A 22,556-nucleotide genomic window follows, 5' to 3' on the forward strand; every position below is an offset into this window, starting at 1 on the left:
AAATGACTGATTTATCAACATATTGGATCCTCTCTTCAATAAATTTTAAAATCAAGACTGGACAATTTTTTAAGACATGCAATTCTACTCAACTGGAAGTTAAGTATTTGATGTAGGGTTTTTTAATGCAGACTTCCTTGTGTGACAGCAAAGACATTCTTTGACTTCTTTCAGACCTTTTTTGGCTTTAAAAATCAATGAAACATGTACTAAGAGGTAAAATTAGTTCCAGTTCTCAGGAAGGAAATGGAGGTACAAGAAGATCAAGTGATACATCCAAGTTGGCATTGGGATGGAGACCAGCTTTTCTGACAGTCAACTTAGTGCTTTGATGGCTAGACTAGGTATCCTTTTGTGAAGAGCTTTGTATTTTTATAAGTACCTCTACAATGAAGACTTGACTAAAAAAAATTATACTCAGCTTCTCAGAGAGTGCAAGTGTAACATCGTCAGTGCAGATGCACAGATTTATACCAGCCAAAGAGTCAGTTTACAAAATCTGTCAAAGACAGTGTGGAAGAAAGAAGGCATACTTCTAAATCTTGTAATTGTTTCCTTTGTTAATTTGTAAGAAGGGGATGCACACAAGTTATCTAGCACCAAGCTGAGACAGCATTATCTCAGATTTTGTTAGCTAATCTCTCATCTGTAAAACATGCTTTGTTTGGATCATCTACAGGGTGCATATTTCTGAGTGATTTGTTTTCTTTGGGTAATGGGAATATATTTAAGGAAATTAATTTGCAAACAGCTACAGATGCTGCCAAAAGAATGGATTCTCTCTTTGCACTTGAGTTGTAGCACTGTTGGTATCTGGACTGCTAGCATGCACAGGAGTCTTTGAATTGCTTGCCAGAAATCTTCCTATAATGTTGTCAGCAAATGTATGTGACAACTTTGCAGTCTGGAGAGTAGACAGGAAACTTCTGCTGCCACCTCAAAGCTTAACTACTTTGCATTAGAGGAGGGAGGGAGAAAAATCACACAATAGCATGTTTCTTTTAATGCAACTGCAGACAGTAACATATATGTGACTGCCAGCAATGATTTGTCCCCATCATGCTTTTCCCATTTCAAGTCTTTGATGGTTCTGCTGTGGAAATGCACAGTAGACCTGGTTATGACCCAAGTGGTTTTATTTGACAGCATTGTATGCAGTAGGTTTTTGGTTCATTTTTATACTCTAGGCAAACTGGAGACTATGCATCCCTCACAGTCTGGGGCTGAACACAAATAGTTGCCAGATATTTTATTGCCTGAAGGAAGGAGTAAAAAGCCACCTCAGGATCCCAGAGATTCACAAAGCTGTGACTTGTCTACAACAACAAAATACAAATCAGAAGTGAAATGGAAAAGAGGGAAAAGGGACAGTCCATTAAAATTGTAGCAAGTAGGGAAGTAATACAAAGAATCAGGTTAAAAAAATCTCAGAAAAATGAAGGGTCGGATACATTTATTAGCAGAAAATTAACTCTTTAAAATGGCTTCCTGAAGATCCTATGTCTTTTTTTTCAAGCTCTAGCTGTTCTTTTTACTGACCTGTCTTTGGTTGTAATCTTTTTGGACCTATTTATGATAGAGAGGAAGAGACTGGGAAGTAGTATTCCTGATCCAAAATGAACAGCATCAAGGAACTGGCTTCTGTCAGAAGGCTCTTGTTCTTATTTAAGGCTCAGATTTTAATGGATGTAGGACTGAGAAAAGTTTGTTTCGGAGTAAGGGCCTGGCAGCAGACTTGAGGGCAGGATTCTTCTTGCCAAGCTAAGGTGCCTTAAAAAGTGCATCTAGTATAAACCCATTATCCAAGCTCCCTCTGTGGTTGCTTCAGAGAGAAAGGCATCTTGAAAAGGCATTTCTTCCCACCTTAAGATAAATGTTTCGGTTAGCAAGATGACTAATTTCCAGAAAGTGCCTATATCTGTCCTCTGGCAAAAACAGGAAGCCTGACAACTAGTTTAAGCTAAATGTCTAGTTACTAGATGGCTAAGGTTAGGTGAGACGAATCCCATCGTTAGCCAGAAGCATAGAGCATAACTTGATTTATAGCTCCCTGGATTATTTTTTTTTTATTTTCTGTTGGGTTGACAGTGGCAAAAATGTTCTTAGGAAAGAGTGAAGACTTCTAAAATAGACTTTTTTTGTTCCCGTATTTTTTGTACAAGAGAAAAATAAAGATCTTGGAGTCCTCTTCTCAGCTGGGTCAGATGCTGAGGTGGTGCATGCCATGGAGAAGGCCTGGGTGGTGTTTGTGTTGAGGTTCAGAAGCACCAGGAAGAACTGTCAGGTAAGACAGATTCCACTATGCTAGAGAGTGGAAGCCTGAGGTGAAAAGACCAGCTGGAGATACTATGGGAATCTGAAATAAAAACCATATTAAAACAGATTCCTTAGAGTCCAAAGACAACAAATCCTCTCTACTAGGAACTAACAGAGCTAAGATATAGCCTAAGTCAAATATTTTGTGTTTGTATATATATATATATACATATATAAACGTGTTTGTTTCTGTAGTTGTCTGAAGGTAAAGAACAAACATTAATCTTAAGAAAAATTATTTTACCAAAAAACATTGTATTCTGTTTGGTTGGATAAAATGACCTTACCATCTAGGCTGGGGTCAATTTTTCAGCTTGTATCAATTAACATACTTCTATGAAAATCATTCTTGTGCCTTTCCCCTTTATTTCTCACAATTCTTTAGTCTCATACCAGTACTGAAAAAAGATAGAACGACATCTCATGTCCTTGAGAGATTTAAGGCCTTACATTCAGCTATATCTAAAGAAAATATATTCCAGGGGACCCAATTACAGTATCTTTATCCCTGCAATACAATTAAAGCATGACTCCATTTCTGCAGTGTGGAAGGACCTAAATTCTGCCTTCAACCATGCTAAAGCCTCTTTATTCAAGGTTATAGCATGGTTTAGGAATATGATTGAGGCATTTTACACAGTAGAAAGGATTGTCCTTTAACTATTCAGGTCGTGTTTGAAGCTGCCCACACAACAGTCTATGACCTTCAGGGGAGCACAGTGGTGGAGTAGAGATCCCCTTTGACAAAACTGTTTTGTAATGTCATGGTTAATTGCAAGGGTCACTTCGTTTGCCAATAAACTTGAAGGCCAATGGGCAGCCAGTCATGTTGTATTGTATGTGAGGTGACAATGAGTGTAGCTCCTTGAACTGAGCCTGTTATAAAGGTCTTGTAGTGTAATGTGCGTGAAGAGATTCAGGGACAAGGAAAAAGTTGGTAAATGTGTATCTAATTAACTAGCAGTTAAAACAAGAAAATGTTTGCACAGTCTGAGCCTCTCTACAGAGGAAATGGATGTGGATTAGACCGTCAGGAGAGAACTGAAGTCTTCTATCAAGTAAAAGGCAGACCGTGCAAGTATGTCCATACTAGAGTTTGAGGGCAAAACAAGACAGATTTTGTGATGTTAAAACCATTCATGAAGCTATACAAGTTGTTTGGTTTTTTTTTTTAATTGTTCAATAGACTAAAGAATACTTTAAATCATGACAGAAAAGGAAGGAACACTGTTCTGACACTTTCTGAACAGTTTCATATTTTAAAAAGATTTTTCATATCTTCCTTCAGTTCCATTACATTCCAAGTGTGTTTTAAATGGTAATATACAAGACTGAGAGCAAAGTATGGCCTCAAAATGAAAACTTCCATTTCATCTGCATACTGTTGAGCTCTTCTGTTCACCCAAAAAAGAATTTAAATTGTAACATTCCCAACCACATGCCTAAGCAAATTTTTCAAATTAAAGAAACATTATTTCAACAAACCAAAAATGTATTTACTACAATTATTGCAGTAGCCAGTAGGTACAGCTTTTACTTGAAGCATTCCTAGCATCATGACTAATCTGTCAGATTGCATGTTTAATGCTATGGGAAGTTTCCCAGTTTCTGCTTCTGAAAAAGGTAAGCCCTGCAGAGGTAGAGTTACTTTCCTGTAACACCAGTGTCACAGAAAATCAATTGGTTTATTTGAAACTGTGACCTCTCTAGCTTGGTAGCAGATTTCTTAGGACTTTCCTAGCACAAGCAGCCAAAGATTCAGAGGATTCTCTGGGTCTTTCCACCATGATGCTGGCACATATATTCATGCACATTTGAGCATCATGGGTACACACACAAAAATATAATTTAATTGAACAGAGAAGAAAAGGCTAATGCTCTCAGCCCCTTCCACATGCAACTTACATCCTGCTGCAACTTTATTCTTAAGCAAAGAATAAACAAAACTAAATGTACAATGCTACATCACTAAGATCATCTTAATGGTATCTGACAACCTGCCAAAAGGCAAGGAAGAGGGACAGGACAACAGACTGCAAAACTGCACAATAACTAGTGCTGATCTGCCAAAAAATATGTGCAGCCCTTCTGGGAAAAGGTTTGGATTAGCACAAAAGTGATGCTGTTTTGCTTTCCATGAGTTGTCTCCAGAGAGTTGGTGGGATTTGCATGTGATGAGAAATAGCCTCTGATTATCCTGCCAGAGAAGGAAAAAGGGATAGAAGGCTTGGATGAAGTATTGAAAATTAATAAGGCCCCTGCAAAAATTAATCAGTCCTGCCTCTTCATTCTGTCCCCTAATATGAGGAATAAAGCACATTTTACTGAACTGTAGTACTGCAAATAGAGGAAGGCAAACAGAGCTAAATAGTACTTAGCTGCATGTGTCAGTCACCAAATATCATGACCAGGAAAGCTTCTCATATTAAATAATAGGGAAGAGTTTTAGTGGAATAACTTCATGGATTTTACAGTAAATATTTATATTGCCAGTGCAAACAGAATTGTACGAAAGGTAACCCAGAGTGCCAAGCTGAGCAAAGGTCAGGACCACTGAACAAAGAAGCCCTCAGCCTGGTAGGTCTCACCCATGTGTGTGCAGTCAGTAGCCCCTGGTTATGGTGGTCACACGAGCCCACTGCTCTGCCTTGGTTTTCCACATGCTCTGCACTCACTGCCAGCAGCCAAGAAAACCTGTAAAGCTGCCTTTGTGGTCTCAGAGATCTCTCCTTTCCCCAGCTCCCACCTTCCCATGCTGAAACATGAAGCAGATAAGAGACTTGTATAGTGGCAGAGCTTTCACCCCAACAGATGCGTATACTCCTGCTCCCAAGAAGGAGAACACCAAGCAGGTCACTCACTCCTGTCAGAAGTGAACATGCAACATTTCTAGAAAACATTTTTCCAGTATCACTCTCCCTCAAGAAACGTACAGTGAGTCTCACATGCTAAATGTTAAACTAGATCTTAAAAACAAACAAAAAAAATTCTACAAACCCAAAACCCCAACAGACACAAAAAAAACATTAAAGTTATTTATTTCCTCCTTAGGATGAGACAGGAGGAGAGAGAGGGGGAAGGGATTAAGGGTTGGTGTGTTTATTCCCTTTTATTTTTTTAAGTACTGGGAACAGCAAGGAACGGAGCTATTTACAATCTTAAATAAATGTGCAGCTGTGTATAGTAATAACTGGTAATAGACAAAAGACTATAAAGGGTGATGGGCTGGAGAAGGTGATAGTGCAAGAGAGACTGGAGTATTGTGAATGGAGATGTTTTGGGACTCCTGACAGAAACATTGGAATGAGGAAAAGGAATCATAGTGGAAAGAAGAGAGATGGAAAGTTAATGAGAATTCGGAAAGCAAGGAGGTCATTAAACTTACTCAGGGCAGCAAGAAGTAGAACAGAAAGTGAGAAGAGGAAATGAGAATGAAAAGCTCTCACTGATGCATGGCAGGGAGAGCACGCAAGAAACTGAAAGGATAAAAATGAGGAAAACAAGGGATTACATTTCTGATACAGCTGAATGGCAAATATAAATCATTTTTCTTATGCCTGTGTGTATGTGCGTGCATGTGTTAAGTAAAATAAGGCATTCCTTGTCTTTGAAATATTTCCTTAATGGTCAGAGTTCCACTTTTAGGACTATAGATTGTGATAAGGAAAACTATATGGAATAGACGCTTCATGTCTGACTCCATCCCTTTACCTTTCCCTGCTCTTCAACATCTTTCACTTCTGATGATAGTTTTGGCAGATTTGCATGACTATTTGAGCTTCTGGATTTTCCATGTACATGCCAGTGAAAACCACTCCACATTATATAGGGATAACTGGCTGATAGCTTCCAGGGCAGGTTTCTTCTCTCTCCATATCCCCAGTATGTAAATTAGACCACTGCTAGATGTCTACAGATGATGTGCAATTGAGGTAGCTTAGTTATGGACAAATAGCTCCTGTTTGGAACTATCACCATCTTTGAGCCCCTTTATAGAAAACAGGGAGTTTGGAGAGAAAAAAATACTATCCAAATTCAGGTCACCTTTCATTTTGGCTCTACCAAGGGAAAAAAAAAAAAACAAAAAACAAACCAGACAAGAAAATTGTACTGACAAAACCAGTGCTGGTTTGCTCAGTCTGTTTATTGGGTTCTGAAAATCAATGAAGCATTCAGAGCTCTCCCATGCACTAGCAGGAGACAAAGTTCACTCACATCAGATTTTTCCCTCCTCTTTCTCCCCTTTGGGCAGCATAATGTAAAAGTCATGTAAATAGAAATAATACTTTTAAAAGCCTTGGAAAATCCCCAGCGATATTTTTGCAAACTTCATATACCTCTAAAATCTTAAAAATTCTTTCTAAGCACTAAACTTCTGAGTGTTACAACCAACTTCCAATAGAAAAGCAACAACTATTACGTCCCAGTAAATGCTGTGACAAAGATTCAGAATCCTCATAGGAAGTCAGTGATATTTTGGTCTATATGATGAACTCTGCTTTTCAGAGTTCAAACGTGAAGTGCATGCTACCATTACATTAGAAATCTAGTTGAGATATCCCTTCTCCAGTAATCTTTGAATCATTAGCAATCTGCTCCACTGTGTGTTCAGACAATATCCCAGCTTGATAACCTGGTTTCCCCTACCTTACTTTTAGTCTTATTCTTTTTTCTTTTTTTTTTTTTTTATATATAGCCTTATATATTTATATTTTATATACTTTACTGTGTTTAGAACCTTTGGCTTCATAGTTTATTCATAAGTAGTCACATATTCTTAACAGAAGAAATCTGCACTGGTATGCCAAATGCTTCTTACACAGTCACACTCCAATGCAAATTCTTTTACAGGCATAAAATTATGCTAAAGGAATGTTAGCGCTGCAGAGTCACTCAGAATTGAAAAGGCAACAAAAACTATGTTACCTTCAACTTTATTTAGTCTTGTGAATTAACTGCCATGTGTAGTGATATACTTTCACAACATTATTACCAGGTGGAGTTTCCATAAGACTTCTTTTATGTGTGTGTGTGTGCCCTGCAAATGAATTGGAATTCCATAATGGAATTTCCTCTTTTCTCCCAGCATCCTTGCTCATTTGTTGTGGGAAATCAAAGGTATGAGCTGAATGAAATAGGGAGCTAAAGAAATATGAGATAGTTTTGTGATTTTTGTGATTAAGGAAGCTCAAGGGCATTTAGGGATTTTAATGTAGTCCCACTTCTACCCAGGGTCCCAGAATGATATTTGGCAAGTCACCAGAAATATTTGTCTCTCTTGGCATGCTTCTAATTTTTGGGGGATGGTGCTGTTTTAAATTTTGCTCCTGGAATCTTATCAGTAGAAGAGCTGCTATCTGGCTAAGTAGGAGTTAGCCTGCACAATACTGCATGCTTCTTACTTTGATCTCATTGAAACTCATTCTCCCACTTACGAAATACTACTTGTACTCACAGAGCTGTTGAGAATAATTATTTATGAAACACTAAAAAAAAAAATATATATACAGCAAAGCTGACATAAAAAAGGTCTAAAGAATTCATTGTTCAATTAAAATTTGCGTCTCGTTAAGTACAAGTTGCTCATTCATGATTTTCAAAGCAAAAGTGCAGTATCTGCAGAATCAGTGTTCTCTATGAGAAAATATCCATTACTTCAACATTTTCCAATTGTTTCTCAGGGAGAATCTAAAAAATACACCCCTTCAGCTTTAAACTGCATAATGTGGGATGCTGTCTTTAAGGAATTGTAATTTTGGGCTGCATATGGTCCTATGCTAATAAATTAAACAGCTGCCAGGAATGTACCCAGACACTAAAATGCTATTGTCTGTATCATAAAATTGTAAAAATGTTTTTTGGCATAACTTTGGCCTGAGCCAGTTAGCACTTTTCCCGAACAATTGCATGGGCCAGGGACCATCCCTAGCAGGCAGGCAGTGTGTGGCTATCCCATCTTGAAGGACGAGTTCAACAGCACGCTTGTATGCCATTCTGTCTGCTGGTCTCAGAAACAGACAGTGTCCTTGCCCCAGTTAGTTTACAGGTATAAAGGCAGACACGAGAACCGGGGTGCCAGGCCAGATTACCTATTCAAAAATGTTCATTTTTCCTTCTACCTAAGCACATTATTGTGTTATGAGATTCAGTGGAACATGGATATATGGACTATACCATGGTAAATATCACTTATTCAAGGGGTGTAGGACTTGAATATGACTCTTATGATATAGCAAATCACTGCAAGCTAGTATGTTTTAATGTACGTAATTTTTTTCTGAGAAGTAAGAGAAAAAGGAGGCAGGACCAACTTCTGTAAACAAGTCCCACTGAAACATTTTGCTTCAAAGACACTGAAATGATTCATGAGCTGAAAATATTTGAAACTTCTGATTTACAAAGAATTATGACATTTAAATATTTAGTTATGATGTAGGATGGAGAATATTTTTGAAATATCAGCATTTCCTCTTTGTTCTTATTCTCCTGTAAAGACAGATTTTCTGCACATAAGAGTGAATGAATCAGGCCCTATCCAGTGTGATCTGGACTCCATAAAGACTTTCCACCTTGCTTTTGTTTCATTTTACAGTTGCAAGGTAAACATTACCCAGAAGAGAATAAGGGATGTGCAGCTACTTCTCTGCACACAACAAAGGGCAGTGATATTCAAGGGCATCGATATGTTCTTCTGCACATAGCCCTTGGATTAGTGTGTGTAAAATAAATTTTACTCGTGGAGGAAAGAGGTTAGGTTCGTAAAATCTAGCATGAGGGTTGCCCGTGAAACCACAGCTGAAACAGGAAGTTTTCTGTGTCATTTCTCTTAAGAGCAGCACAGCAGAGAAGCCTACTCACTAGTGCAAAGTAACGCCCCAGGCTATCAAGGGAAAAGCACAGGCAGTGCCCCTGGCTCCCACACAGAGATGTGGTCATTACTCCCACGAGCTGTGACATCCATACAAGGAATAATCTTTCATCTTCTTTCTTCCCATGAAGTCCAACAGACTTCATCTGATCACAAAGTGGGAGAAAACCACATGTGCCTCTTAGGAAGGCCTGTTCAACAACTGTAGTCATTTGTTTGGAAATCTTGCCTTATCTTCAACATTTCTGAGTACCTAATTATTCTCACCCCTTGATGAGGGATGAGTCATTCTCATCCTTGCTTTTATCTTCTTTCTTGTGATGTCATGTTCTTCCTTAGTTTGTCCTCCAAGCGGAAACCTTCCCTTGAAGCAACCCTTCAAGTTAACTTCTCTTGTTTGTGTCTACCATAACAGCCACCCTCTTCCTCTCTTTAGTATTTCTCTCAGCATTGCTCCCAGCAGCTGTCCTTTCAAGACTGTCTTCCTTTCATATCTTCACTTTGCCAGAATCTTTTCACAGCTGCCACCCATTCCTCAGGCTCAAAGTCCCCTTCACCCATGCATTGTGCTGGTCCTCTCTGTTGTCATTTCTGGTGGCTATCCTTGGCAGCTGTCCTTCCTATCTTCCTCAGCACTGACCCCTCAAAGTGCCCATTACACCTGTAGTTCCCCATGGTCCCCTCCTCCATTGTCAAGTTCATATTGCTCAGCAGACCTTTCCCTGCAAATTGATGCAGTTTTGGAACAGGCTTGTGCAAGCTCTCATCAAGTTCACTTGCCCTTTCTGGTATTTGATACCATAATGGCAAGATGATGCTGGGCTGCAGCTGGTACATGTAGCTGCTATCAAAGCACTGTGGGGTCATCTGCCATGACAAAATATGTTGCAGGGAAAACTTGTTCCCCTCCAGACAGGCACCAGCAGCCTCTTCCCTGGTTCTATTTTCTCACCTGGTGCAAGCAACAGATGGGACTTATTGAGTGAGGCAACCATTAGATGCCCTTTTCTGTCCTAATCTTTCAGAAGACATGGACAGAAACAAAAGAGATTATAAGGTATGACTCGGGCTTTGTTTACTCTATGCTGTCCAGCCCAGTCCTAGAAGTTTGCAAGTGCTGTAAAGCATAGTAAACTTTCCTTCTTTCTTTTGCTTTCACTATCCAGCTAAGGGAAAGGCTGTGGGCACTGAGACATTTGCTTGAGGCATTCATGAGTTATTTTTACTCTCAGTTATGTCTTCTATAGGAGATGTACCATGGACATATATAGAAATGAGAACCTTCGCCAAAAGAATTTCATTCTTGAGAAAAAGATACATCTTCCCTCCTGTGTGAATAGGCTTATTAATACTTCAGTTGCTGTTTCTAAGTACAAGAAATTTAGAATATTTTTTAAATGCCTGTTATTTGAAATCGGAGTTTATCCTGCTGTTCTGACCAAAAACCCTGTAAATGTCACACACTTTTCTGAAACCTGCACAGCGCTCTGACATCTTATGCTCATTTCTCAGCTTAGGTTGGTACCTTGTGCATTGCAGTGCAGCATCAGAGCCTGCTCCCAGCTGTGCATCCCAGTGCACCCACTGTAATGGACCAGTCCAACTTCATCTGACCCATCATCCAGCTGTGCTTGGCATATGTGGCCACACAGCAGGAGGGAGACCTCAGCTGAGGAGGGGTGCCACTGAGGGAGGCCTTATGCTCAAAGGCTCCCTCACTGAAATCAAAGTCTCTGGCTGAAGTTGGCTGCTGTCCTGCCAGAGAACTGGATTTGCCAGGCACGTCCATGGCACACAATACTGTCTCGCAGGTGGAGTATGAAGAACTTCAGAGGTCTGAAGTTAATCATCTCCAGACTGGAGACTGTAAGGTGCTACTGTCTCAGGCCTGAACTACAAAACAGACTTCTCCATTAGCATCAAAAAAACACTCCGCTCAGCAGTGTCCCACTGTGACCACAGGCCACCAGCAGCCAAGTGGCATGAGCTGAAATCACAGTTGGCAAGTCTCCATTAGTAATTCACCATAAAACATTACTGTTTATTAAAATGATCCCTTTTGTCCCCAGAGAAATAAAAGATACATTCTCCCCTGGAGTTCCTTGGGGGAAATGTATCCCTGTGTTAACTAATGTAAGGGAATTCATGTCTTTGCCAAGGCTAGCCTGAGGTTTTCTCAAGACACTGAGCCACAGTTGAAAATTGCCTGGTCTACATGGTGCAAAGTCCTTGGTTTTGGGACAAAGGACAGTCCTGCACATTAGCAGAAGATCTGATAAGAGTGTCTGGTATTTATTTATGATAAAGAAAAGGAACAGTCTTATGAATGTGTGTAGGATTATAGGTATCAGCAACTTACGTTTGTTTATGAATATTGAAATATTAATAGTTGTGCTGCTTTTTTCTAGTCTATATCCTGGGGTGTTCATGAGTAAGGCTGGGGAAAGGAAAGACACCTTGTGATCCTAACTGGTATGCTTTGACAGGTTCTCAGGTATCAAAGCCTTCTTGTGTTACTCTCTCTTCACCTTCAGGTAACAAAGTACATGAGAAGACAGCTGCTGTGTTAAGCCACCAGCCACCATCAAAACTGAGGTTGCTCGGCCATACACTCAAATGAAGAAGTTTCACAACGAAGTAAAATATGCCTGTGCCCCCTTACTTCAGCTCAGCTGTGAGCAGGGACTTTGAGATGATCTTTCATCACAGGATCATCTGCTGTTCTTACTGCAGAACGCTGCTTATCCAAATCAGACAAGGAAAATCCTCCCCCTGCCCCAGATTCAGCAGCTGGTGATCTTATTTCTGGCATACTAAATCTGTTTTTAGCATTTCACTTTTCCATTTTGCATTATTTAATGTAATGCTCTTGCACGTTAGGAAGATCCCTCACTTCTTACATGGCACCATCACTCCAAGTTTGAGGAACAGCAAGGCCCCCACCCCTGAAAGCTCTTTAAAATGTAACCTTAAGTCTAATGTGCTGTTTCTGTCCAAGATCCTGGAAAACTGCACTTTGGCTGCAGTCACACCTCAGTGGGAATGCCAGTTTCATTCCATTTCAGAGAGGCCTTTGGAAACCTTTCCCCGCCCCAAAACTGCTTCGCCAGCTGTTTCCTCCCTGCTGGAAAGCCAGGACCATCTCTCACTTGTAATTCTCTTGGACTCCTCCGCTGCTCTTGACATGGGGGTTGGGCAACTTTGCTCTGATCATTTGGTGACTAGCAGTTCTGGTGCTGGTCTTTGCGTATCTGTTGCTGCTCATGAAGGGGTTTGAATGTCAGCCTTCTCAGTCATGTTTTTGTCTAAGGGTTTGTGCATTTTGGAGCATTGTCGCTGTAGTTATCTAAACTCTTTGGGGTGAGCATCCATTCTTTGGCCCTATGCTGTTTAATAGCTTTAAATATGCTGCTTTGGGGTGGTGTTTTCAATTGCTGCACTTTCTTGTGTCAGTGCTATGTAGCTGCAGCTCAGTTATTCTGCCTCTTACTGACAATGCAACCTCAGTGAGAGACTGGCCTTGGATCTCTCTCAGCGAAGACCTTGCAGAGGTCACACATGAATTACAGCTGAGCATCAACAAAACCCAGGTTGCCATTCTGAGTCCCTGTAAATACTCATTGTGATCATATATTATCACCCACTCTATCCTTTCAAAGGGCGTGAATGTATTTTCAAGCATTTATCAATTAAGCTTCAAAATATCTCATTGAGGTACTGAAAATTAGGTGATAAAGGGATCAATTTACCTAACACTGATACGCACCTACTTCAGAAATCAAACAGCACATCACAGCTATTCAACAATGCTCATTTAAATCCCTGAATGATGGACTAGAGCCACAAATGAGGAAATAAACTCCTGCACTGCAGCACTGTCTGGTTCATTTAGCAACAGCTTCAGCGAAGAGTTTTTGTAAGTAAACTCTTGGGGGGAGAAACGACCCACTGAATACAGGACCCCCCTGTGCAGGTATGTGAAATGGGTGAGAGACAAAGCAGGGATGTGAAATATATGGGAGAAATAGCTTTATCTCTGCCAGTCTTACCTTTGGTGTATGACTAGACCCCAGATCTACCCATAAAGTTGTTACCTAGTCTCCTTTCTGAAAATTGCCACCCTCTTTCAATATTAAGACTGCAGTGATGGAAAAATTGTGCTACCTTAGATTGATTGCATTGTTCTGTCTTTGATTACTTGCTCTAAATCCAGCAGAAATGTAAATTTTAACTGGAAACTTACAAATAGAAGTATATACAAGATACTGGGAGGTATGTGTATATAGTGTATGGAGATATGCACACATATACGTAATACAAATATAGCCATATATATGTGTAAATATGCATTATATATATATATATATGTATGAATTATTTGGTATTTATTTTACTCCACAAGGGGGGTACATTTGCATACTGTACAAGGGGTGCAGTACTCAAATGTTTGAATCTGTCATTGTTGATCCATTTTCTTGAGGTTGCCAGAAATCAAAGGAAAGTGTGGCAAGGAGGGGGAAATGGTTTTGTTTATGGAGCAAGAAGTAAAACTTTCTGTCTTTAAACTTTAAACTGTCATCAGAAAGGGGAGCAGAAAGTACTCTTCCTTCAGAAAATATCAAAATTTAAGAGTCTGGGAGTCAGAGCTACTAGGATCTTTTCTTTGGCTGCAGTAAACAAGGTATTCTAGGGTTCCAGTTTCCCATTGTTTCAAGAAAAAATGTGTACCAACACACCTACAGAAGCTGTGAGCTTCAAGAGAAGCTAGACATAGACTTATCAGAACTTTCAAGTTCTGTGCAGAAAGAACAACGGCCATACTTTTATGATGCTGCACAGAAAGGTCATCCTACATTTGTAAACCCAAGAAACCCAGGCCTCCCAGCAACTGTGTAGATGAACTGGCAAAAAGTCAGGCAAATTTCTGACAGAAATCCTTTTTGTGGCTCATTGGCATCTCATTAAATGGTATTTCTGAGAGATATTTCTGTTTCAAAGAATTGGCAACTTCTGACTCAAGCACATCTCATTGGAAAATTCCCAACTGCTTTCCCATTTTCTTCTTGACAGTTATGATAACGTGACAGTTTCCTTTTTTAGAGCCATGATCATCTTTGCAGCAGGGTAAATCTGAAGTAATATTATTGAAGTAACTAGTTTTACATTGGCAGGAAATTCTTATAGACGGAAGCTGGGGCTCTACTCTCACTTTAGACTCCTGGGTGAATGTCTAGAGGGTATTCTTTCTATCATTTAGAAACATTGGTAAATATGGTCTTTAAAAAAAAGGATAATTTAGAGATTAGATTTCATATTCTGTGGACCTTGGAGTCTGATTACAACAATTCTTCCTTGATTCACTGCTAATTGATCAGCAGGTTCTTGTTTATGCACAGTACGACGGCTACCATAGACTTTTGGCTAGCTCTTGGCCAGCATACTGCTTTATAAATGCATCTTGGTGACACTGCTGCTTCAAAAGTCATTTCAATTGCATGTGTTGCTAGCCACCTTCCTAAGCATCTTCGCACTTCACTGCATTTATCCTAATAGCCTGAATACACGGAAAAGAAGTTCTATTATTTCTATTTCTCAGATGGGAGAAGAAAAATATACTCTTTCTTAGGTGATCCATCACTCACTGCTGTTGCTAGCAATCAGGCTATTGGCCTCTGAGCAGTGAAGAGCTCTTGCTTGTCACTGTCAAGGCTCCTTTGTTTTGTTATTACTGAAATGCTCAGTGAAGCAGAGACTCAGCCCAGTGCTTATGCTGCGCACGTGGGGTGTGGAAAGCCAAGGTGTTAGGCTTCTGTGCAGTAGAATGTGGGGTAGCTCTCCCATCAGAAGTTCAGATGCAGGCATCTGGCACAGAGGACCAGAGCATCATAATCCAGTGACTTGGGCGTTCATCTTTGAGGTCAGTGACTTCAGATCACACCTCTGGCCTGAATCAGAAAGAATAATGATTTGTTCTGGCTTATGGGCTGGTTTTTTGGGGGAAAAATAATTAAGTTCTACGTTCAGTCTGGAAAATCAGTCCTCTCAACACTTAAAAAAATCAATAACTTTTTTTATAAGGATTTTAAAAACTATAACATTTAAAAAGAATACATTTGCAGCTTTTTTTCCTTTTAATCAGAAATTTCCCACTGGTTCTGCTGCACTTAAACTACACACATCCAGAAGGAGTAAGGTCTCAACAATCCCCTCCCAAAACCAAAGGTAGAATTGCAGAATCATAGAACTGTTTAGGTTGGGAAAGGACTTTATGATCATCAAGTGCATTTCTCAGGCTTTGTTCTGTTTTCTTCTGGAGTAGAAGTTTTTTAATTTCTTTCAGCTGTGGGTTAATTTTTTTACACCAAACACCAATCTTAAATGTATAGGCCTATAACTTTGTGACCACTGTGCAGAACATCCTGGTGGAAAAACTGATGCAGTAAATCCTCCCAGAGATTTTGAAACAAATTGATTTGAAAGCCCCCTAGTTCTCTTGCAGGGTTTAGGTCCAATATACTGCATTATGGAAGAGCATGGTAAAAGAAATACATTGCTTTGGTCCTGTGTAAAAAGTCTACGCAGAATGGGTATGTGTAATAAGGCTGTTAACAATATCTTCAACATTAGGTTTTTGTGTTCCAACTTCAGATTTCTTATTGACTGATGCCAAATCCTGGAGATAAGATTTCCTCTTTCCTTTCATTTTCACTGTGAATAGCTGATAATCTGGTGCTTTACAGAAACCTCTCTGGGTCCCTAACCTTGGACAGCTTTTGTGCTCCACTGTCAATTCCTGAGTGTTATACCTGCTATGCATGAATGCTGTAATTTTACAGCATGACCTGCAGACAGGAACAGAGGCAACTGGAACCTATTAGACCATGAACTTCATTTTCTGAGGACCTGCAGCTCCCATTGAAGTTGTGCGTGTTGGCAATTCCTCAAAATGAGACCCCCTCCCCTACCTTTTTATAAGAAATGTTGACAAAAGCCTCTGGGGCTGAAGTATTGTTGCAGGAAGGCTGATAGTTAATAAACCTTGTCAACCCTGCCTCATTCTTCTAATCAGATCTTACAGTGTGTTTTAGTTTAGTATTTAATCTCATCTGTTCTCTCCTCTTTCACTTTGCCTGTATTTTTAGCTTTATGACTGAAAGCCATTGATGGGAAATGCATACACATGCATCACTTGCAGAAAGGTGAAACATGCTTCTACCACTATTTCTTTAATTTACAGTAGGTACTAATTTCTTTTTTGTTGTTGTTCCTAAAGAAAGCTTTACTGTAAAGTGCTGCCCTGTCTTCACAAGTAGAAACCAAAACTTATTTGTCATAGATACATAAATGCTTCCGCAAGCAGATTGTTTCTTTTGATAAGGAACAGATACACACGGTTTCGCCTAACTGCTGTTCAGGAGGCAGCCAGCACGAGTCCCAACAAGTTGGAGGATCACATTTTGTGGTTTAGAAAGTCCACTAGCAGAAATCAATATAGCTGCAATCAATCCAGCGATGTTAATTATCACTAGATGTAAATCAGAGGTCCATGTTCTCAGTCCCCTTCTTTAAATGCTGGGAAATCTTCCTTATATTAATCAAAGTTAATGAGAAAGTAATCTGTGTCCCTTTATATACACAGTTAGTTGATATAAGTTTCACCTGGGTTTTTTGTGGGTTTTTTTTTAGTAAGTAGCACAAATACAACACTTGCAAATAACAGGGCTGCACTTACAAGCAGCATTGCACATGCTACTGTAATAGATTCTGTAGTTTGAAAATATGATAAAGAAATACCTGTAAACAGTTGATTTAACACAAAGTAGTAAGATCTACAAAAGCTTGATGATTTCTTGATTGTGCAATGCATTTATGAGTGCATCACATCACTGTCAGTGCTTGAGCTCCAGGAGAGCTCAGTGGAGTTCTTTGCAATACCTACAAGAAAGATGTATTTCTCTGCCTTCAGATGCAGCAGATTTTGTTTTCCCCTTTGGCCAGCCTGTGGCAAGCCAGCCAAAACAACAGCTACTGCAAATGTCTGCATCATTGACGTTGTCTTTGGACATCTATAATCAAACCCATGACTTTAGACAGCATAGCAAATGAGTTCAGCAGTTTAATATAGATGCTGCAGATCTGTACCCTGCCAGGCTGTTTGGTCCTGCTTGAGTGCCCCGAGTCCAGCGACTGCTCACAGTCACCATGCCATGTGACAAAACAAGCTTTGCTTGCTGCCTTCGTTCAAGAGCCACCATGCAGTTGGAATAAGAAGGTGACACGAAAGTGAAAGGGTCAGGCTAAATGCACGTGTAAATTACCCATTCCCTGAACAACAGGCTCAAGCCAATACAAAGTTTCCCTAGATGTGTGGGGTTTGGTGCCACTCAAAATCAAGCTATTAATCCATCTCTGAAAAAAAACAGCTGTTGATCTTCTACTCAGTTGAACAACTAGTTCATACAGATGTCGGGATGTAAAAGACAAAACTCCAAGCAGCAAAGTCAGCACAACTTGGGTGCAAAATATAGGGACAACCAAAGGCAACTGTGGAAAAGTTGCAGAGCAGTTTTCTAGAGCATAAAGCAAAAAAATGGTTCATCTTTTTGTATTCACTGTTGAACGTACACAGAGACATTAAAAGATCTGATGGCTGCAATCTGCTCTAACCCTTTATCTCTGAGGAGTGATCTAATAACTCACTCTTGGCTGTACCAGTTATGAGTTACCGCTTTGCTCACTTGTGAAGATGAATGTAAACATCTTTACAGCTCTTAGCCATCATGCATTCTATAATTCTGTCTGCGTGTGAATAAATAAGCTATGTTATTAAATTAATAATAAAGTTTGGCTTCACTTAAGTTACAGCAGGGGATATATTTTTCTTTTTCTCTCTTTTTATTAGTAAATGAGAATTTGTAGCTGCATGAGTGTTAATCATGAGCTACTAAGTGCCTACCCACAGCCTGTCTGTATGCTGATGCAAATGCGCTGATAGGAAATTATATATTGTAGATTATAACTTTTTTGAGAAAAGTAAAAGCTTATATTTCATACAGGAAAGAAAACTAAATCTTGATTGCTCCTCTGCAGCAAATAGACAGCAGAAGCTTTTTCCTGTAAAAAATAAAACTGTTAAAACATTATATATGGGGTTTAGTATGGTACCAGTGAACTCCACAAAAGTGGTCATTACAGCATTTAATGACTGATTTGGTGTAACCTTAGCACATTAACACACTCAGAGTTTGCTTGGGATCATTAAATAAGTGTGATATTAGCTATTGATAATAACGAGTTTTACATGTGTTATTTGATAACGTATATAGCTTATATATATCTCATATGCAGCTAAGTGTAAAGACAAAACTCGGAAAACAGATCACCTAATTTTATCAATTTTTCACATTTTTTAAATCGAATTTTAACACTGTAGTGATTCTGTTGCATACCATAATTAAGGAAGGCAATCAGTCTTTCTATATTTAAAACTCATCTCTGTTGCTGGAGTTTGAAATGAAATAATATATTCCAAATGTATTACAGGTGAAGAAATAGTCCTTTCCCCCACACTGGCATGCTCTACTGTTGCCTTTGCCCCAAAATGCTTGACTGAAGAAGTAAAAAAGTAACTGTTATGAGTTTTAGCCAGAAAGTCCTCTCAGAGAAAACTCACTTTTCTGCATCAAGCACGTTCTTCTTACAAAGACATTAATTTGTCTCCAAGTCCAGTTCTCAGTCACAGAGGTAATACGAGGTAACACATCAGAGCACCTCTACGCAGTGCCAGATCAGGGAGGGCGAGGGAGGCTGCGGGGAGGGCTGGGGGCAGCCAGAGGCTGGCTGAAGCGCTGGGAAGCTCCCTGAGCCTGCGGGTGGCCTCTGTAGCTGCTCCTCACAGCTGGACTCCAGCCAGCACCTCTGCCCAGCTTCATCCCCCTGCTGCTCATGCTCAGCAGGAGAAAACCCCTCTTGCCATAAGGGAAGGCTCCTCTGTGCTGTCCTGGTGTAATCTCAGCTGGCAAGCAATACACAGCCGCTCACTCGCTTCTTCCCAGCAGGTTGGGGGGAAGAGAACTGGAAGAGTAAAAATAAGAAAATTCATGGGTTGAGATAAGAACAGTTTAATAATTAAAATGCAATAATAGTGATAATAATGTGGTGAAAAGGGAAATAACAAAGAGAGATAAATGAAACCCAAGAAAGACAAATGATGCAAATGAAAACAATTGCTCACCACCAACAGACCGATGCCCAGCCGGTCCCTGAGCAGCGGCCTCCTGGTCAGCCTCCCCCAGTTTGATGGCTGAGCATGACATCATTTGTCATATGACCTTTGGTCAGCTGGGGTCAGCTATCCCAGCTGCATCCCCTCCCAATTTCTTGTGCACCCCCAGCCTACTCACTGATGGGGTGGGATGAGATGCAGAAAAGGCCTTGGCTCCGTGAAAGCACAGCTCAGCAATAGCTAAAACATCCCTGTGTTACCAACACTGTTTCCAGCACAAATCCAAATCATAGCCCCATACCAGCTACTATGAAGAAAATCAACTCTATCCCAGCCAAAACCAGCACATGTGCACACCTGGGGACGTTATTCCTGCCTTTTTGAGGAAGAGGCTCCTGTTTCGCAAACTGCTTATACTGCATGAAGCCTGGCAGGTTCATCTCTGCAGTTTTTCCCCCAAGGCCACATTTCTGCATAGTTCTCCCTCGGGGTTTACTTGCACAGCCTGTTCCAGTTTCAGAGAGATGACTGATTCTGCTGAAAGTACTGGTGCATAAAATTGGAGTACCAGGAGGACCAGTAATATCTCTAGGATGAGAATGGACTTCTTAAGTGCAATCAGAATCATCCCTTCACTTAACATAGAACTTTCTGCAATACTTCTGCTCACATTTTGCACAGAGATCAGGCCATGAAGCTTGAAACAGTCTAGCAGCAAAGACAAATAATAGTAGTTTCAGCTGCTGAAGCCTTAATCTTACAACAGGTATAAGAAATAAACTTAAATATCCACAGAATTTATGTATTTACAGTCTGAAGTTGCAAAGCATAATCTGTCTTAAATGTTTTTAAACTGTCCCTACTCAACGCAGTGGCAAAACATTCTCTGTTGTCAGTGCTATAGGATCAGGTCCCCTGTTTTAATACCACTGCAGCAGCTAACATGACTTTAGCGTTGTTAAAAATGGCATGTAAGGGTTTTAGTGTCAAGAGAAGAGACAGCTCCTGGCGTTCCCAGTGTGCTGTATTCCTCCCATCAAAACTGGGTTGTCTCTGTTGCACTGCATCCCGAGCTGGCTCAAGGTTTTTCAGAGGTGGGGGGAAGATCAGTTTTGCTGCTGAGAGGTGAGGGGGGAGCTGGGGAGGACATTGGGGTTAAGCTGCTGCTTCTGTGAGAAGTGAGGGTGGGGGAACGACAGCACTTTGGGGAGCTGGGTAGGAGTGAGACCTTCTGCTCTCACCATGGATGAGGGGACCACGGGTTTCTGTGAGGAGTTGCCCCATGCCCACCGACACCCTTGACTGTCACAGCAGGACAAGCCTATTTTCCAATGCAGTTATGACTACTCTCACCAAGAGTATTTTACCGTTCTGTGCAATTGCCTGCTCACTCCACAAGCTGACCCTGTATCATATCTGCATGGTTTCTGCCGACTCTGCCTTCTTTCCTTTGCAGCTGTCTCCCCACAGCCAAATGTATCTAGAGCTCTAGGTATTTGGTTTTCACTTTTCTTCCAAAAGCTCTTTGCTGCACAGCTGTAGTTGCACAGCTCCATGTGTCAGATTTCTGAACATGCAGGGAGAGGTTAAACAAAGAGCAATCCCATGAAAGAAATGTGCCCCTTAATAAGAAACTCAGTGAACAAAGTGCTTGCTTTCCTATGGTGTCAGATCCCATGGACAGGTTCCTCAGTGTCTAATAAGGCATGGGTGCCACTTGAAGATGGCTCTTCAATGGAAGGAGCCATTTTTCAATGAAATGTTTCTGCCCTGTTGAATTCCAGTGTTGAATAAAAGGCCAAGTTATCTTGCAACTTTCCCCTCTGTGGGGATGCTGATAGGATCATTCTTCACCCAGTCACCTGGTTTCATGTATCGTGGGAGTTTAATATCTCTGAGAGTAGTTTCAACTTGATTTGACGGACCAGTGGTTTCAGAAAGTACTGGGGAGACAGAAGCAGAGCATACATTTAGGTGAATGCATAACCGCTGCTTCCATGGGGAACCAAGCAAAGCAGCACTCTTAGAATAACAAGACTATTATTTAACAAAACAAAAGTATAAGCTCGTATAAAGCAGAGTGAAACAAACACACAGAACACCATGCTTTCTCCTCTTCTTACAGAACTGCTCAGGGTTGGCCTAGCACTGCACTTTTGCAAGACGAGGAAAGTTTTAGGGCTTGTGAAATAGTTTCCACCAGTGCCCTTCTGTTGTGTTTCTAACTTGTTTTTTTTTATGAAATATCTGTTTTCTTCTTTTCTTTTCTTAAGGGAAAAGTGAAGACTGTGTCGACAAGTTAAACGGTTCAAATAGGTTCTGAGACTCCCCAAACACTCAGGGTTTTTTCAGCAGCCAAGAGCTGAAGGGGACAGAAATTTTCAATTTGAAGAATTTTTATAAAAAATATTCTTTTAATTAAAAAGCAGAAGATTTGAGAGAAAATGAGAACATTTTCACAAATATTTAAAATAACCCCTAGTCAATTCTAACTTTAATATTAATTCTAGTGTGAGCAGAGATTTTAAAATGGCCTTACATGCAATTTAGGGTTTTCTAGACAGGCTGTTACCAGCAACGCTGGTATGCAGAGTATAGTGAGATGATGTTCACAGACCAGGCGGTTGGAGGAGTGTAATGGGAGACATCCTGCGTGGGGGGCATGGGGGGCATGGGAGAGCCCAGTGTTGAGGTTTATGGTGCATCTTTCCCATTTGATAACACCAAGCAGCTTTTACACGCCTTGTTGTGGACTCAGTATGGGGTGCACAAGTCTTCATCAAAACATGACTGCAGTTGGTAGTGGGCCATGTTATTGTACTGTTGCTTCAAACATACAAATGACTATTGCCTGTCACACACTGTTCAACCAGACTGGAAGTTGCATAGTTAATGGACTAAATGCTTAGCTGTGCTCTCTTCTTTGACCAGTCACTGTATTTTATCTGTAGTGCACTGTGCTGTGTTAGCACTGCGTTTCTATTAAGTTAATTTGGGTGTGAGTGGTTTTCACTCATACTTGTACAGTCTGGCTAATATGTCCATGAGCTAGTCTTTGATTAATTTTGTCAAATATATCTTACGATCAGTGCATACCAAATTCTCATAAATTACTGACATATATTTGTCAGCAGATTCAAGTATTTT

This window comes from Falco peregrinus, chromosome 3, assembly GCF_023634155.1.
Source record: "Falco peregrinus isolate bFalPer1 chromosome 3, bFalPer1.pri, whole genome shotgun sequence".
NCBI classification, from domain to species: domain Eukaryota; kingdom Metazoa; phylum Chordata; class Aves; order Falconiformes; family Falconidae; genus Falco; species Falco peregrinus.